Here is a 17,535-nt window from a genome sequence, read left to right as displayed (position 1 = left end):
AGGACAGAAATTAAATCGATGTTCTGGAACTGTTGGTGGGATTAGGGATTGAACTCAGACTGATATTGCAATAAGGGTTCTCCTACTTTTTCAGTTTAATCATTTGGGAAAGAAATTACTTTTTAAAGAGAAACTAGGTAGGTCCTTTATATTTGCCTTCTATAAAGTATAGTTTTCTTTAAAAATCGCTTTCAAATAAATGAAATCTGCCACTCTAACTGTGCTATCAGGAAGATTATAATGTTAAAGTATCACTATTTAAGTGATGCTTTTCCTTATTTAATTATCAATGAGGGTGAGTATTAAAGTACACATGTTTCATGTTCAGTTATATTATACTATTCTAAATATATTACTATAGAAAGGACAGAAATTAAATTGAGGTTCTGGAACTGTTGGTGGGATTAGGGATTGAACTCAGACTGATATTGCAATAAGGCTTCTCAAACTTCTTCAGTTTAACCATTTGGGAAAGAAAGTACTTTTTTAAGAGAAACTAGGTAGGTCCTTTATATTTGCCTTCTATAAATTATAGATTTTTGTAAAAATCTCTATCAAAAAAATGAAATCTGCCACTCTAACTGTGCTATCAGGAAGTTTATAATGTTAAAGTATCACTATTTAAGTGATGCTTTTCCTTATTTAATTATCAATGAGGGTGAGTATTAAAGTACACATGTTTCATGTTCAGTTATATTATACTATTCTAAATATATTACTATAGAAAGGACAGAAATTAAATTGAGGTTCTGGAACTGTTGGTGGGATTAGGGATTGAACTCAGACTGATATTGCAATAAGGCTTCTCCTACTTCTTCATTTTTAACCATTTTGGAAAGAAAGTACTATTTTAAGAGAATCTAGGTAGATACTTTATATTTGCCTTCTTTAAATTATAGATTTCTGTTAAAATCTCTATCAAAAAAATGAAATCTACCACTCTAACTGTGCTATCAGGAAGTTTATAATGTTAAAGTATCACTATTTAAGTGATGCTTTTCCTTATTTAATTATCAATGAGGGTGAGTATTAAAGTACACATGTTTCAAGTTCAGTTATATTATACTATTCTAAATATATTACTATAGAAAGGACAGAAATTAAATTGAGGTTCTGGAACTGTTGGTGGGATTAGGGATTGAACTCAGACTGATATTGCAATAAGGCTTCTCCTACTTCTTCATTTTTAACCATTTGGGAAAGAAAGTACTTTTTAAAGAGAAACTAGGTAGGTCCTTTATATTTGCCTTCTATAAATTATAGATTTCTGTAAAAATCCTGTAAAAAAAATAAAATCTGCCACTCTAACTGTGCTATCAGGAAGTTTATAATGTTAAAGTATCACTATTTAAGTGATGCTTTTCCTTATTTAATTATCAATGAGGGTGAGTATTAAAGTACACATGTTTCATGTTCAGTTATAGTATACTATTCTAAATATATTACTATACAAAGGACAGAAATTAAATCGATGTTCTGGAACTGTTGGTGGGATTAGGGATTGAACTCAGACTGATATTGCAATAAGGGTTCTCCTACTTTTTCAGTTTAACCATTTGGGAAAGAAAGTACTTTTTAAAGAGAAACTAGGTAGGTCCTTTATATTTGCCTTCTATAAAGTATAGTTTTCTTTTAAAATCGCTTTCAAATAAATGAAATCTGCCACTCTAACTGTGCTATCAGGAAGATTATAATGTTAAAGTATCACTATTTAAGTGATGCTTTTCCTTATTTAATTATCAATGAGGGTGAGTATTAAAGTACACATGTTTCATGTTCAGTTATATTATACTATTCTAAATATATTACTATAGAAAGGACAGAAATTAAATTGAGGTTCTGGAACTGTTGGTGGGATTAGGGATTGAACTCAGACTGATATTGCAATAAGGCTTCTCCTACATCTTCATTTTTAACCAATTCGGAAAGAAAGTACTATTTTAAGAGAATCTAGGTAGGTACTTTATATTTGCCTTCTATAAATTATAGATTTCTGTTAAAATCTCTATCAAAAAAATGAAATCTACCACTCTAACTGTGCTATCAGGAAGTATATAATGTTAAAGTTTCACTTTTTTTGTTTTCTTGCTCTTACTTGTGTTAGCTTTTCCTGTACTTGAGTTTCAAACTAGCTGTAAACTGCAAATTGATTCAGAACCTTTGCACATTAAAAACTAGGTAAAGGGGGCACCTGGATTTGAACCAGGGACCTCTCGATCTGCAGTCAAATGCTCTACCACTGAGATACACCCCCAATTGCGTACAAGATTTTAAAAACATTCACATTGCAGTCAGAAAGTATAGGTGTTTGTACTATATAAGTTGTCTTATAGGATAAAAGATTAATATGTATATTTATGGTGATGCTTTGGAGAAATTAATCTGGGCTTGATTGCAGAGTTCACATAGGTGTAAGCTGTGAGCATACTCAAAAAGGAACTTTGATCATCTAAAGCTCCAATTTGGTCAGTTATAGTGACATCAGGACATATTGTGACTTTATATTTGGGAGGCCAAACAGAACTAAGAAAATACAAATTCTTAGCAACAAACCTATATAAATTATTTCAAAAAGTAGCTGACAACAGTATATTATTGCTAATAAAATAGGACATTTTGATTTTTGGGCTTGTGGGCTCAGATGTTCAAAAATAATGTTTGATGCATAAACTCGAATGGCCTAGTTGCAAAATCAGTCTGAGATCAACCCCCAATTACAACAACGGTTCCAGAATACTGCATTGTAATTGCTTAATAATTTCTTATTTAATTATCAAAGAGGGTGAGTATTAAAGTACACATGTTTCATGTTCAGTTATATTATACTATTCTAAATATATTACTATAGAAAGGACAGAAATTAAATTGAGGTTCTGGAACTGTTGGTGGGATTAGGGATTGAACTCAGACTGATATTGCAATAAGGCTTCTCAAACTTCTTCAGTTTAACCATTTGGGAAAGAAAGTACTTTTTTAAGAGAAACTAGGTAGGTCCTTTATATTTGCCTTCTATAAATTATAGATTTTTGTAAAAATCTCTATCAAAAAAATTAAATCTGCCACTCTAACTGTGCTATCAGGAAGTTTATAATGTTAAAGTATCACTATTTAAGTGATGCATTTCCTTATTTAATTATCAATGAGGGTGAGTATTAAAGTACACATGTTTCATGTTCAGTTATATTATACTATTCTAAATATATTACTATAGAAAGGACAGAAATTAAATTGAGGTTCTGGAACTGTTGGTGGGATTAGGGATTGAACTCAGACTGATATTGCAATAAGGCTTCTCCTACTTCTTCATTTTTAACCATTTTGGAAAGAAAGTACTATTTTAAGAGAATCTAGGTAGGTACTTTATATTTGCCTTCTATAAATTATAGATTTCTGTTAAAATCTCTATCAAAAAAATGAAATCTACCACTCTAACTGTGCTATCAGGAAGTATATAATGTTAAAGATTCACTTTTTTTTATTTCTTGCTCTTACTTGTGTTAGATTTTCCTGTACTTGAGTTTCAAACTAAATGTAAACTGCAAACTGATTCAGTAACTTTACACATTAAAAGCTAGGTAAAGGTGGCACCTGGATTTGAACCAGGGACCTCTTGATCTGCAGTCGAATGCTCTACCACTGAGCTATACCCCCAATTGCATACAAGATTTTAAAAACATTCACATTGCAGTCAGAAAGTATAGGTGTTTGTACTATATATGTTGTCTTATAGGATAAAAAATTAATATGTATATTTATGGTGATGCTTTGGAGTTATTAATCTGGGCTTGATTGCAGAGTTCACATAGGTGTAAGCTGTGAGCATGCTCAAAAAGGGACTTTGATCATCTAAAGCTCCAATTTCGTCAGTAATAGTGACATCAGGATATATTGTGACTTTAAATTTTGGGAGGCCAAACAGAACTAAGAAAATACAAATTCTTAGCAATAAACCTATATAAATTATTTCAAAAAGTAGCTGACAACACTATATTATTGCTAATAAAATAGGACATTTTGATTTTTGGGCTTGTGGGCTCAGATGTTCAAAATTAATGTTTGATGCATAAACTCGAATGGCCTAGTTGCAAAATTAGTCTGAGATTAACCCCCAATTACAACAACAGTTCCAGAACACTGCAATACAATTGCCTAATAATTCCTTATTTAATTATCAAAGAGGGTGAGTATTAAAGTACACATGTTTCATGTTCAGTTATATTATACTATTCTAAATATATTACAATAGAAAGGACAGAAATTAAATTGAGGTTCTGGAACTGTTGGTGGGATTAGGGATTGAACTCAGACTGCTATTGCAATAAGGCTTCTCATACTTGTTCAGTTTAACCATTTGGGAAAGAAAGTACTTTTTAAAGAGAAACTAGGTAGGTCCTTTATATTTGCCTTCTATAAATTATAGATTTCTGTAAAAATCTCTATAAAAAAAATAAAATCTGCCACTCTAACTGTGCTATCAGGAAGTTTATAATGTTAAAGTATCACTATTTAAGTGATGCTTTTCCTTATTTAATTATCAATGAGGGTGAGTATTAAAGTACACATGTTTCATGTTCAGTTATAGTATACTATTCTAAATATATTACTATACAAAGGACAGAAATTAAATCGATGTTCTGGAACTGTTGGTGGGATTAGGGATTGAACTCAGACTGATATTGCAATAAGGGTTCTCCTACTTTTTCAGTTTCACCATTTGGGAAAGAAAGTACTTTTTAAAGAGAAACTAGGTAGGTCCTTTATATTTGCCTTCTATAAATTATAGTTTTCTTTAAAAATCGCTTTCAAATAAATGAAATCTGCCACTCTAACTGTGCTATCAGGAAGAATATAATGTTAAAGTATCACTATTTAAGTGATGCTTTTCCTTATTTAATTATCAATGAGGGTGAGCATTAAAGTACACATGTTTCATGTTCAGTTATATTATACTATTCTAAATATATTACTATAGAAAGGACAGAAATTAAATTGAGGTTCTGGAACTGTTGGTGGGATTAGGGCTTGAACTCAGACTGATATTGCAATAAGGCTTCTCCTACTTCTTCATTTTTAACCATTTCGGAAAGAAAGTACTATTTTAAGAGAATCTAGGTAGGTACTTTATATTTGCCTTCTATAAATTATAGATTTCTGTTAAAATCTCTATCAAAAAAATGAAATCTACCACTCTAACTGTGCTATCAGGAAGTATATAATGTTAAAGTTTCACTTTTTTTGTTTTCTTGCTCTTACTTGTGTTAGCTTTTCCTGTACTTGATTTTCAAACTAGCTGTAAACTGCAAATTGATTCAGTACCTTTGCACATTAAAAGCTAGGTAAAGGGGGCACCTGGATTTGAACAAGGGACCTATTGATCTGCAGTCGAATGCTCTACCACTGAGCTATACCTCCAATTGCTTACAAGCTTTTAAAAACATTCACATTGCAGTCAGAAAGTATAGGTGTTTGTACTATATATGTTGTCTTATAGGATAAAAAATTAATATGTATATTTATGGTGATGCTTTGGAGTTATTAATCTGGGCTTGATTGCAGAGTTCACATAGGTGTAAGCTGTGAGCATGCTCAAAAAGGGACTTTGATCATCTAAAGCTCCAATTTGGTCAGTTATAGTGACATCAGGACATATTGTGACTTTATATCTTGGGAGGCCAAACAGAACTAAGAAAATACAAATTCTTAGCAACAAACCTATATAAATTATTTCAAAAAGTAGCTGACAACAGTATATTATTGCTAATAAAATAGGACATTTTGATTTTTGGGCTTGTGGGCTCAGGTGTTCAAAATTAATGTTTGATGCATAAACTCGAATGGCCTAGTTGCAAAATTAGTCTGAGATTAACCCCCAATTACAACAACAGTTCCAGAACACTGCAATATAATTGCTTAATAATTCCTTATTTAATTATCAAAGAGGGTGAGTATTAAAGTACACATGTTTCATGTTCAGTTATATTATACTATTCTAAATATATTACTATAGAAAGGACAGAAATTAAATTGAGGTTCTGGAACTGTTGGTGGGATTAGGGATTGAACTCAGACTGATATTGCAGAAAGGCTTCTCCTACTTCTTCAGTTTAACCATTTGGGAAAGAAAGTACTTATTTAAGAGAAACTAGGTAGGTCCTTTATATTTGCCTTCTATAAATTATAGATTTCTGTAAAAATCTCTATAAAAAAATAAAATCTGCCACTCTAACTGTGCTATCAGGAAGTTTATAATGTTAAAGTATCACTATTTAAGTGATGCTTTTCCTTATTTAATTATCAATGAGGGTGAGTATTAAAGTACACATGTTTCATGTTCAGTTATATTATACTATTCTAAATATATTACTATAGAAAGGACAGAAATTAAATTGAGGTTCTGGAACTGTTGGTGGGATTAGGGATTGAACTCAGATTGATATTGCAATAAGGCTTCTCCTACTTCTTCATTTTTAACCATTTTGGAAAGAAAGTACTATTTTAAGAGAATCTAGGTAGGTACTTTATATTTGCCTTCTATAAATTATAGATTTCTGTTAAAATCTCTATCAAAAAAATGAAATCTACCACTCTAACTGTGCTATCAGGAAGTATATAATGTTAAAGTTTCACTTTTTTTGTTTTCTTGCTCTTACTTGTGTTTGCTTTTCCTGTACTTGAGTTTCAAACTAGCTGTAAACTGCAAATTGATTCAGTACCTTTACACATTAAAAGCTAGGTAAAGGGGGCACCTGGATTTGAACCAGGGACTTCTCGATCTGCAGTCGAATGCTCTACCACTGAGCTATACCCCCAATTGCGTACAAGCTTTTAAAAACATTCACATTGCAGTCAGAAAGTATAGCTGTTTGTACTATATATGTTGTCTTAAAGGATAAAAAATTAATATGTATATTTATGGTGATGCTTTGGAGTTAATAATCTGGGCTTGATTGCAGAGTTCACATAGGTGTAAGCTGTGAGCATGCTCAAAAAGGAACTTTGATCATCTAAAGCTCCAATTTCGTCAGTAATAGTGACATCAGGACATATTGTGACTTTAAATTTTGGGAGGCCAAACAGAACTAATAAAATACAAATTCTTAGCAATAAACCTATATAAATTATTTCAAAAAGTAGCTGACAACAGTATATTATTGCTAATAAAATAGGACATTTTGATTTTTGGGCTTGTGGGCTCAGGTGTTCAAAATTAATGTTTGATGCACAAACTCGAATGGCCTAGTTGCAAAATTAGTCTGAGATTAACCCCCAATTACAACAACAGTTCCAGAACACTGCAATATAATTGCTTAATAATTCCTTATTTAATTATCAAAGAGGGTGAGTATTAAAGTACACATGTTTCATGTTCAGTTATATTATACTATTCTAAATATATTACTATAGAAAGGACAGAAATTAAATTGAGGTTCTGGAACTGTTGGTGGGATTAGGGATTGAACTCAGACTGATATTGCAATAAGGCTTCTCCTACTTCTTCAGTTTAACCATTTGGGAAAGAAAGCACTTATTTAAGAGAAACTAGGTAGGTCCTTTATATTTGCCTTCTATAAATTATAGATTTCTGTAAAAATCTCTATAAAAAAAATAAAATCTGCCACTCTAACTGTGCTATCAGGAAGTTTGTAATGTTAAAGTATCTCTATTTAAGTGATGCTTTTCCTTATTTAGTTATCAATGAGGGTGAGTATTAAAGTACACATGTTTCATGTTCAGTTATATTATACTATTCTAAATATATTACTATAGAAAGGACAGAAATTAAATTGAGGTTCTGGAACTGTTGGTGGGCTTAGGGATTGAACTCAGACTGATATTGCAATAAGGCTTCTCCTACTTCTTCATTTTTAACCATTTCGGAAAGAAAGTACTATTTTAAGAGAATCTAGGTAGGTACTTTATATTTGCCTTCTATAAATTATAGATTTCTGTTAAAATCTCTATCAAAAAAATTAAATCTACCACTCTAACTGTGCTATCAGGAAGTATATAATGTTAAAGTTTCACTTTTTTTGTTTTCTTGCTCTTACTTGTGTTAGCTTTTCCTGTACTTGATTTTCAAACTAGTTGTAAACTGCAAATTGTTTCAGTATCTTTACACATTAAAAGCTAGGTAAAAAATTAATATGTATATTTATGGTGATGCTTTGGAGTTATTAATCTGGGCTTGATTGCAGAGTTCACATAGGTGTAAGCTGTGAGCATGCTCAAAAAGGAACTTTGATCATCTAAAGCTCCAATTTCGTCAGTAATAGTGACATCAGGACATATTGTTACTTTAAATTTTGGGAGGCCAAACAGAACTAAGAAAATACAAATTCTTAGCAATAAACCTATATAAATTATTTCAAAAAGTAGCTGACAACAGTATATTATTGCTAATAAAATAGGACATTTTGATTTTTGGGCTTGTGGGCTCAGGTGTTCAAAATTAATGTTTGATGCATAAACTCGAATGGCCTAGTTGCAAAATTAGTCTGAGATTAACCCCCAATTACAACAACAGTTCCAGAACACTGCAATATAATTGCTTAATAATTCCTTATTTAATTATCAAAGAGGGTGAGTATTAAAGTACACATGTTTCATGTTCAGTAATATTATACTATTCTAAATATATTACTATAGAAAGGACAGAAATTAAATTGAGGTTCTGGAACTGTTGGTGGGATTAGGGATTGAACTCAGACTGATATTGCAATAAGGCTTCTCCTACTTCTTCAGTTTAACCATTTGGGAAAGAAAGTACTTATTTAAGAGAATCTAGGTAGGTTCTTTATATTTGCCTTCTATAAATTATAGATTTCTATAAAAATCTCTATAAAAAAAATAAAATCTGCCACTCTAACTGTGCTATCAGGAAGTTTATAATGTTAAAGTATCACTATTTAAGTGATGCTTTTCCTTATTTAGTTATCAATGAGGGTGAGTATTAAAGTACACATGTTTCATGTTCAGTTATATTATACTATTCTAAATATATTACTATAGAAAGGACAGAAATTAAATTGAGGTTCTGGAACTGTTGGTGGGCTTAGGGATTGAACTCAGACTGATATTGCAATAAGGCTTCTCCTACTTCTTCATTTTTAACCATTTCGGAAAGAGAGTACTATTTTAAGAGAAACTAGGTAGGTACTTTATATTTGCCTTCTATAAATTATAGATTTCTGTTAAAATCTCTATCAAAAAAATGAAATCTACCACTCTAACTGTGCTATCAAGAAGTATATAATGTTAAAGATTCACTTTTTTTTTATTTCTTGCTCTTACTTGTGTTAGATTTTCCTGTACTTGAGTTTCAAACTAGCTGTAAACTGCAAACTGATTCAGTACCTTTACACATTAAAAGCTAGGTAAAGGAGGCACCTGGATATGAACCAGGGACCTCTCGATCTGCAGTCGAATGCTCTACCACTGAGCTATACCCCCAATTGCGTACAAGCTTTTAAAAACATTCACATTGCAGTCAGAATGTATAGCTGTTTGTACTATATATGTTGTCTTAAAGGATAAAAAATTAATATGTATATTTATGGTGATGCTTTGGAGTTAATAATCTGGGCTTGATTGCAGAGTTCACATAGGTGTAAGCTGTGAGCATGCTCAAAAAGGAACTTTGATCATCTAAAGCTCCAATTTCGTCAGTAATAGTGACATCAGGACATATTGTGACTTTAAATTTTGGGAGGCCAAACAGAACTAAGAAAATACAAATTCTTAGCAATAAACCTATATAAATTATTTCAAAAAGTAGCTGACAACAGTATATTATTGCTAATAAAATAGGACATTTTGATTTTTGGGCTTGTGGGCTCAGGTGTTCAAAATTAATGTTTGATGCACAAACTCGAATGGCCTAGTTGCAAAATTAGTCTGAGATTAACCCCCAATTACAACAACAGTTCCAGAACACTGCAATATAATTGCTTAATAATTCCTTATTTAATTATCAAAGAGGGTGAGTATTAAAGTACACATGTTTCATGTTCAGTTATATTATACTATTCTAAATATATTACTATAGAAAGGACAGAAATTAAATTGAGGTTCTGGAACTGTTGGTGGGATTAGGGATTGAACTCAGACTGATATTGCAATAAGGCTTCTCCTACTTCTTCAGTTTAACCATTTGGGAAAGAAAGCACTTATTTAAGAGAAACTAGGTAGGTCCTTTATATTTGCCTTCTATAAATTATAGATTTCTGTAAAAATCTCTATAAAAAAAATAAAATCTGCCACTCTAACTGTGCTATCAGGAAGTTTGTAATGTTAAAGTATCTCTATTTAAGTGATGCTTTTCCTTATTTAGTTATCAATGAGGGTGAGTATTAAAGTACACATGTTTCATGTTCAGTTATATTATACTATTCTAAATATATTACTATAGAAAGGACAGAAATTAAATTGAGGTTCTGGAACTGTTGGTGGGCTTAGGGATTGAACTCAGACTGATATTGCAATAAGGCTTCTCCTACTTCTTCATTTTTAACCATTTCGGAAAGAAAGTACTATTTTAAGAGAATCTAGGTAGGTACTTTATATTTGCCTTCTATAAATTATAGATTTCTGTTAAAATCTCTATCAAAAAAATTAAATCTACCACTCTAACTGTGCTATCAGGAAGTATATAATGTTAAAGTTTCACTTTTTTTGTTTTCTTGCTCTTACTTGTGTTAGCTTTTCCTGTACTTGATTTTCAAACTAGTTGTAAACTGCAAATTGTTTCAGTATCTTTACACATTAAAAGCTAGGTAAAAAATTAATATGTATATTTATGGTGATGCTTTGGAGTTATTAATCTGGGCTTGATTGCAGAGTTCACATAGGTGTAAGCTGTGAGCATGCTCAAAAAGGAACTTTGATCATCTAAAGCTCCAATTTCGTCAGTAATAGTGACATCAGGACATATTGTGACTTTAAATTTTGGGAGGCCAAACAGAACTAAGAAAATACAAATTCTTAGCAATAAACCTATATAAATTATTTCAAAAAGTAGCTGACAACAGTATATTATTGCTAATAAAATAGGACATTTTGATTTTTGGGCTTGTGGGCTCAGGTCTTCAAAATTAATGTTTGATGCATAAACTCGAATGGCCTAGTTGCAAAATTAGTCTGAGATTAACCCCCAATTACAACAACAGTTCCAGAACACTGCAATATAATTGCTTAATAATTCCTTATTTAATTATCAAAGAGGGTGAGTATTAAAGTACACATGTTTCATGTTCAGTTATATTATACTATTCTAAATATATTACTATAGAAAGGACAGAAATTAAATTGAGGTTCTGGAACTGTTGGTGGGATTAGGGATTGAACTCAGACTGATATTGCAGAAAGGCTTCTCCTACTTCTTCAGTTTAACCATTTGGGAAAGAAAGTACTTATTTAAGAGAAACTAGGTAGGTCCTTTATATTTGCCTTCTATAAATTATAGATTTCTGTAAAAATCTCTATAAAAAAATAAAATCTGCCACTCTAACTGTGCTATCAGGAAGTTTATAATGTTAAAGTATCACTATTTAAGTGATGCTTTTCCTTATTTAAATATCAATGAGGGTGAGTATTAAAGTACACATGTTTCATGTTCAGTTATATTATACTATTCTAAATATATTACTATAGAAAGGACAGAAATTAAATTGAGGTTCTGGAACTGTTGGTGGGATTAGGGATTGAACTCAGATTGATATTGCAATAAGTCTTCTCCTACTTCTTCAGTTTTAACCATTTTGGAAAGAAAGTACTATTTTAAGAGAATCTAGGTAGGTACTTTATATTTGCCTTCTATAAATTATAGATTTCTGTTAAAATCTCTATCAAAAAAATGAAATCTACCACTCTAACTGTGCTATCAGGAAGTATATAATGTTAAAGTTTCACTTTTTTTGTTTTCTTGCTCTTACTTGTGTTAGCTTTTCCTGTACTTGAGTTTCAAACTAGCTGTAAACTGCAAATTGATTCAGTACCTTTACACATTAAAAGCTAGGTAAAGGGGGCACCTGGATTTGAACCAGGGACTTCTCGATCTGCAGTCGAATGCTCTACCACTGAGCTATACCCCCAATTGCGTACAAGCTTTTAAAAACATTCACATTGCAGTCAGAAAGTATAGCTGTTTGTACTATATATGTTGTCTTAAAGGATAAAAAATTAATATGTATATTTATGGTGATGCTTTGGAGTTATTAATCTGGGCTTGATTGCAGAGTTCACATAGGTGTAAGCTGTGAGCATGCTCAAAAAGGAACTTTGATCATCTAAAGCTCCAATTTCGTCAATAATAGTGACATCAGGACATATTGTTACTTTAAATTTTGGGAGGCCAAACAGAACTAAGAAAATACAAATTCTTAGCAATAAACCTATATAAATTATTTCAAAAAGTAGCTGACAACAGTATATTATTGCTAATAAAATAGGACATTTTGATTTTTGGGCTTGTGGGCTCAGGTGTTCAAAATTAATGTTTGATGCATAAACTCGAATGGCCTAGTTGCAAAATTAGTCTGAGATTAACCCCCAATTACAACAACAGTTCCAGAACACTGCAATATAATTGCTTAATAATTCCTTATTTAATTATCAAAGAGGGTGAGTATTAAAGTACACATGTTTCATGTTCAGTAATATTATACTATTCTAAATATATTACTATAGAAAGGACAGAAATTAAATTGAGGTTCTGGAACTGTTGGTGGGATTAGGGATTGAACTCAGACTGATATTGCAATAAGGCTTCTCCTACTTCTTCAGTTTAACCATTTGGGAAAGAAAGTACTTATTTAAGAGAATCTAGGTAGGTCCTTTATATTTGCCTTCTATAAATTATAGATTTCTATAAAAATCTCTATAAAAAAAATAAAATCTGCCACTCTAACTGTGCTATCAGGAAGTTTATAATGTTAAAGTATCACTATTTAAGTGATGCTTTTCCTTATTTAGTTATCAATGAGGGTGAGTATTAAAGTACACATGTTTCATGTTCAGTTATATTATACTATTCTAAATATATTACTATAGAAAGGACAGAAATTAAATTGAGGTTCTGGAACTGTTGGTGGGCTTAGGGATTGAACTCAGACTGATATTGCAATAAGGCTTCTCCTACTTCTTCATTTTTAACCATTTCGGAAAGAGAGTACTGTTTTAAGAGAAACTAGGTAGGTACTTTATATTTGCCTTCTATAAATTATAGATTTCTGTTAAAATCTCTATCAAAAAAATGAAATCTACCACTCTAACTGTGCTATCAGGAAGTATATAATGTTAAAGATTCACTTTTTTTTTATTTCTTGCTCTTACTTGTGTTAGATTTTCCTGTACTTGAGTTTCAAACTAGCTGTAAACTGCAAACTGATTCAGTACCTTTACACATTAAAAGCTAGGTAAAGGAGGCACCTGGATATGAACCAGGGACCTCTCGATCTGCAGTCGAATGCTCTACCACTGAGCTATACCCCCAATTGCGTACAAGATTTTAAAAACATTCACATTGCAGTCATAAAAGTATAGGTGTTTGTACTATATATGTTGTCTTATAGGATAAAAAATTAATATGTATATTTATGGTGATGCTTTGGAGTTATTAATCTGGGCTTGATTGCAGAGTTCACATAGGTGTAAGCTGTGAGCATGCTTAAAAAGGGACTTTGATCATCTAAAGCTCCAATTTCGTCAGTAATAGTGACATCAGGACATATTGTGACTTTAAATTTTGGGAGGCCAAACAGAACTAAGAAAATACAAATTCTTAGCATCAAACCCTATAAATTATTTCAAAAAGTAGCTGACAACAGTATATTATTGCTAATAAAATAGGACATTTTGATTTTTGGGCTTGTGGGCTCAGATGTTCAAAATTAATGTTTGATGCATAAACTCGAATGGCCTAGTTGCAAAATTAGTCTGAGATTAACCCCCAATTACAACAACAGTTCCAGAACACTGCAATATAATTGCTTAATAATTCCTTATTTAATTATCAAAGAGGGTGAGTATTAAAGTACACATGTTTCATGTTCAGTTATATTATACTATTCTAAATATATTACTATAGAAAGGACAGAAATTAAATTGAGGTTCTGGAACTGTTGGTGGGATTAGGGATTGAACTCAGACTGATATTGCAGAAAGGCTTCTCCTACTTCTTCAGTTTAACCATTTGGGAAAGAAAGTACTTATTTAAGAGAAACTAGGTAGGTCCTTTATATTTGCCTTCTATAAATTATAGATTTCTGTAAAAATCTCTATAAAAAAAATAAAGTCTGCCACTCTAACTGTGCTATCAGGAAGTTTATAATGTTAAAGTATCACTATTTAAGTGATGCTTTTCCTTATTTAGTTATCAATGAGGGTGAGTATTAAAGTACACATGTTTCATGTTCAGTTATATTATACTATTCTAAATATATTACTATAGAAAGGACAGAAATTAAATTGAGGTTCTGGAACTGTTGGTGGACTTAGGGATTGAACTCAGACTGATATTGCAATAAGGCTTCTCCTACTTCTTCATTTTTAACCATTTCGGAAAGAGAGTACTATTTTAAGAGAAACTAGGTAGGTACTTTATATTTGCCTTCTATAAATTATAGATTTCTGTTAAAATCTCTATAAAAAAAATGAAATCTACCACTCTAACTGTGCTATCAGGAAGTATATAATGTTAAAAATTCACTTTTTTTTTATTTCTTGCTCTTACTTGTGTTAGATTTTCCTGTACTTGAGTTTCAAACTAGCTGTAAACTGCAAACTGATTCAGTACCTTTACACATTAAAAGCTAGGTAAAGGAGGCACCTGGATATGAACCAGGGACCTCTCGATCTGCAGTCGAATGCTCTACCACTGAGCTATACCCCCAATTGCGTACAAGATTTTAAAAACATTCACATTGCAGTCATAAAAGTATAGGTGTTTGTACTATATATGTTGTCTTATAGGATAAAAAATTAATATGTATATTTATGGTGATGCTTTGGAGTTATTAATCTGGGCTTGATTGCAGAGTTCACATAGGTGTAAGCTGTGAGCATGCTTAAAAAGGGACTTTGATCATCTAAAGCTCCAATTTCGTCAGTAATAGTGACATCAGGACATATTGTGACTTTAAATTTTGGGAGGCCAAACAGAACTAAGAAAATACAAATTCTTAGCATCAAACCCTAGAAATTATTTCAAAAAGTAGCTGACAACAGTATATTATTGCTAATAAAATAGGACATTTTGATTTTTGGGCTTGTGGGCTCAGATGTTCAAAATTAATGTTTGATGCATAAACTCGAATGGCCTAGTTGCAAAATTAGTCTGAGATTAACCCCCAATTACAACAACAGTTCCAGAACACTGCAATACAATTGCCTAATAATTCCTTATTTAATTATCAAAGAGGGTGAGTATTAAAGTACACATGTTTCATGTTCAGTTATATTATACTATTCTAAATATATTACTATAGAAAGGACAATAATTAAATTGAGGTTCTGGAACTGTTGGTGGGATTAGGGATTGAACTCAGACTGATATTGCAATAAGGCTTCTCCTACTTCTTCAGTTTAACCATTTGGGAAAGAAAGTACTTTTTTAAGAGAAACTAGGTAGGTCCTTTATATTTGCCTTCTATAAATTATAGATTTCTGTAAAAATCTCTATCAAAAAAATGAAATCTGCCACTCTAACTGTGCTATCAGGAAGTTTATAATGTTAAAGTATCACTATTTAAGTGATGCTTTTCCTTATTTAATTATCAATGAGGGTGAGTATTAAAGTACACGTTTCATGTTCAGTTATATTATACTATTCTAAATATATTACTATAGAAAGGACAATAATTAAATTGAGGTTCTGGAACTGTTGGTGGGATTAGGGATTGAACTCAGACTGATATTGCAATAAGGCTTCTCCTACTTCTTCATTTTTAACCATTTTGGAAAGAAAGTACTATTTTAAGAGAATCTAGGTAGGTACTTTATATTTGCCTTCTATAAATTATAGATTTCTGTTAAAATCTCTATCAAAAAAATGAAATCTACTGTGCTATCAGGAAGTATATAATGTTAAAGTTTCACTTTTTTTGTTTTCTTGCTCTTACTTGTGTTAGCTTTTCCTGTACTTGAGTTTCAAACTAGCTGTAAACTGCAAATTGATTCAGTACCTTTACACATTAAAAGCTAGGTAAAGGGGGCACCTGAATTTGAACCAGGGACCTCTCGATTGCTCTACCACTGAGCTATACCCCCAATTGCGTACAAGCTTTTAAAAACATTCACATTGCAGTCAGAAAGTATAGGTGTTTGTACTATATATGTTGTCTTAAAGGATAAAAAATTAATATGTATATTTATGGTGATGCTTTGGAGTTATTAATCTGGGCTTGATTGCAGAGTTCACATAGGTGTAAGCTGTGAGCATGCTCAAAAAAGGACTTTGATCATCTAAAGCTCCAATTTCGTCAGTAATAGTGACATCAGGACATATTGTGACTTTAAATTTTGGGAGGCCAAACAGAACTAAGAAAATACAAATTCTTAGCAATAAACCTATATAAATTATTTCAAAAAGTAGCTGACAACAGTATATTATTGCTAATAAAATAGGACATTTTGATTTTTGGGCTTGTGGGCTCAGGTGTTCAAAATTAATGTTTGATGCATAAACTCGAATGGCCTAGTTGCAAAATTAGTCTGAGATTAACGCCCAATTACAACAACAGTTCCAGAACACTGCAATATAATTGCTTAATAATTCCTTATTTAATTATCAAAGAGGGTGAGTATTCAAGTACACATGTTTCATGTTCAGTTATATTATACTATTCTAAATATATTACTATAGAAAGGACAGAAATTAAATTGAGGTTCTGGAACTGTTGGTGGGATTAGGGATTGAACTCAGACTGATATTGCAATAAGGCTTCTCCTACTTCTTCAGTTTAACCATTTGGGAAAGAAAGCACTTATTTAAGAGAAACTAGGTAGGTCCTTTATATTTGCCTTCTATAAATTATAGATTTCTGTAAAAATCTCTATAAAAAAAATAAAATCTGCCACTCTAACTGTGCTATCAGGAAGTTTGTAATGTTAAAGTATCTCTATTTAAGTGATGCTTTTCCTTATTTAGTTATCAATGAGGGTGAGTATTAAAGTACACATGTTTCATGTTCAGTTATATTATACTATTCTAAATATATTACTATAGAAAGGACAGAAATTAAATTGAGGTTCTGGAACTGTTGGTGGGCTTAGGGATTGAACTCAGACTGATATTGCAATAAGGCTTCTCCTACTTCTTCATTTTTAACCATTTCGGAAAGAAAGTACTATTTTAAGAGAATCTAGGTAGGTACTTTATATTTGCCTTCTATAAATTATAGATTTCTGTTAAAATCTCTATCAAAAAAATTAAATCTACCACTCTAACTGTGCTATCAGGAAGTATATAATGTTAAAGTTTCACTTTTTTTGTTTTCTTGCTCTTACTTGTGTTAGCTTTTCCTGTACTTGATTTTCAAA

General features: G+C 31.5%; 7 non-coding genes across 7 annotated transcripts; all 7 read right to left on the bottom strand.

The window, feature by feature from the left end:
• Positions 1-2,182: 2,182 nt before the first annotated feature.
• On the bottom strand, positions 2,183-2,254 carry TRNAC-GCA (transfer RNA cysteine (anticodon GCA)). Its single transcript has one exon. It is a non-coding gene; the product is annotated as a tRNA-Cys (tRNA).
• A 1,325-nt stretch (positions 2,255-3,579) lies between these two features.
• Positions 3,580-3,651, bottom strand: TRNAC-GCA (transfer RNA cysteine (anticodon GCA)). Its single transcript has one exon. It is a non-coding gene; the product is annotated as a tRNA-Cys (tRNA).
• A 3,086-nt stretch (positions 3,652-6,737) lies between these two features.
• TRNAC-GCA (transfer RNA cysteine (anticodon GCA)) lies at positions 6,738-6,809 on the bottom strand. Its single transcript has one exon. It is a non-coding gene; the product is annotated as a tRNA-Cys (tRNA).
• A 2,569-nt stretch (positions 6,810-9,378) lies between these two features.
• Positions 9,379-9,450, bottom strand: TRNAC-GCA (transfer RNA cysteine (anticodon GCA)). Its single transcript has one exon. It is a non-coding gene; the product is annotated as a tRNA-Cys (tRNA).
• A 2,567-nt stretch (positions 9,451-12,017) lies between these two features.
• TRNAC-GCA (transfer RNA cysteine (anticodon GCA)) lies at positions 12,018-12,089 on the bottom strand. Its single transcript has one exon. It is a non-coding gene; the product is annotated as a tRNA-Cys (tRNA).
• Positions 12,090-13,416: 1,327 nt separating this feature from the next.
• Positions 13,417-13,488, bottom strand: TRNAC-GCA (transfer RNA cysteine (anticodon GCA)). The gene has a single exon. It is a non-coding gene; the product is annotated as a tRNA-Cys (tRNA).
• Positions 13,489-14,815: 1,327 nt separating this feature from the next.
• On the bottom strand, positions 14,816-14,887 carry TRNAC-GCA (transfer RNA cysteine (anticodon GCA)). The gene has a single exon. It is a non-coding gene; the product is annotated as a tRNA-Cys (tRNA).
• Between the last annotated feature and the right edge of the window lie 2,648 nt (positions 14,888-17,535).

The sequence above is a fragment of the Taudactylus pleione genome, unplaced genomic scaffold (genome assembly GCF_031769625.1).
Source record: "Taudactylus pleione unplaced genomic scaffold, aTauple2 ptg000021l, whole genome shotgun sequence".
Lineage (NCBI taxonomy): Eukaryota > Metazoa > Chordata > Amphibia > Anura > Myobatrachidae > Taudactylus > Taudactylus pleione.
Note: the sequence above shows the minus strand (reverse complement) of the source record. Positions and strands in the feature narration are given on the sequence as shown.